The sequence below is a fragment of the Arachis hypogaea genome, chromosome 9, assembly GCF_003086295.3.
Source record: "Arachis hypogaea cultivar Tifrunner chromosome 9, arahy.Tifrunner.gnm2.J5K5, whole genome shotgun sequence".
NCBI lineage: Eukaryota > Viridiplantae > Streptophyta > Magnoliopsida > Fabales > Fabaceae > Arachis > Arachis hypogaea.
The window spans coordinates 78525169-78526951 of NC_092044.1; the positions used below are offsets into that span (position 1 = coordinate 78525169).

General features: G+C 42.6%; 1 pseudogene; it reads right to left on the reverse strand.

Moving 5' to 3' along the window:
- Positions 1–429: 429 nt before the first annotated feature.
- LOC112713255 (small nucleolar RNA R71) lies at positions 430–531 on the reverse strand (annotated as a pseudogene).
- Positions 532–1783: the final 1252 nt, after the last annotated feature.

Sequence of the window (1783 nt, forward strand, 5' to 3'; positions counted from 1 at the left end):
CATGAAGGAGAAGCTCACAACCATGCCAAAGAAGGCCCTGTAAATCATGCTGGGCAAGAGAGGAGAGTTCTAGGCTCTTACATCAATCCAAACCCAGGAAATTATGGAAGTAGTATCCAAAAGGCCACCATACATGCCAACAACTTTGAATTAAAACCCTAGCTCATCACCCTTGTTCAGAACAAATGCTCATTTGGAGGAAGTACCCAAAAAAACCCCAATCAACATCTAACCACCTTCCTGAGAATATGTGACACAGTGAAGTCTAATGGAGTCCATCCAGATGTCTATAGGCTACTTTTGTTCCCTTTTTCACTCAGGGACAAAGCATCCAAGTGGCTGGAGTCCTTTCCGAAGGATAGCTTAACAAATTGGGAAGATGTGGTGAATAAATTTTTGGCAAGATTCTACCCTCCTCAGATAATTAATAGGCTGAGAGCTGAGGTGCAAACTTTCAGGCAACAAGATGGTGAGACTCTCTATGAGGCATGGGAGAAGTTTAAGGACTTAACAAGAAGATGCCCACCGGATATGTTCAATGAGTGGGTTCAACTTCACATTTTCTATGAAGGTCTTTCTTATGAGTCAAAGAAGGCTGTAGACCATTCATCAGGAGGATCTCTAAATAAGAAGAAAACCATTGAAGAAGCCATAGATGTTATTGAAACGGTAGCTGAGAATGACTACTTCTATGCTTCTGAAAGAAGCAACACTCGAGGAGTAATAGAGCTGAACCACATGGATGCATTGCTGGCTCAAAATAAGATGATCACCAAGCAGTTAGCAGATCTCACCAAGAAGGTAGAAGAAAACCATGTTGCAACAGTCATCACTTCATCACCAGCTCAAGAAGGAGTGAATATAGGAGAAGAAGGTGACTGGGAACAAGCCAATTATGTTGGGAACTCACCCAGACAAATCCATGATCCATATTCCAAAACTTACATTTCTGGATGGAGAAATCACCCTAACTTTGGGTGGGGAAATCAGCAAGACCAAGGCCAAGACCAGAGACGCCACAACCACAATTCCAACAACAATGCAACTCACCAAGATCCCTCACAGAGATCCTATCAACAACCACCTAATCTCAACCCACCATCACTAACTGAGGATAGACTTTCCAAGATTGAGACTCTACTTGAAAGCATCTGTAAGGAAATTTAAGACAGTAAAGTTTTTCGGGAAGAAGTGCGATCCAATATGCAAAATCAAGATGCTGCCATCAAGAAACTTGAAACACAAATTGGTTACCTATTCAGGAAAGCCCCTGGTCACATTACTCACAGCAACACCAATTCGACTCCAAGGGAGGAGTGTCAGGCTATCACCCTCAGAAGTGGGAAGGAATTGAAAGAAACCCATAAGAAACCACCAGAGAAGAATTCGGATAAAGAAGAAAAGGGACAAGAGGAAACGCAAGTCACCACTCCTAAGTCACACCAAGAAGGAGAAGTGCTGAAACCATGCGTTTCAAAAGCCCCATACCCACAGCAATTGAAGAAAAAGGGAGAGGACAATCAATTCTCAAGATTCTTGGAAATCTTTAAGAAACTACAAATCAACATACCCTTTGCTGAAGCAATAGAGAAAATTCCGCTCTATGCCAAGTTCTTGAAGGAGCTGATGACCAAGAAGAGAAGCTAGAAGAATAATGAGACTGTGGTACTCACTGAAGAATGCAGTGCCATCATCCAGCACAAATTGCCCCAGAAATTGAAGGATCCCGGGAGCTTCCGAATCCCTTGTATCATAGGGGAAATCACAGTAGAGAAGGCTTTAT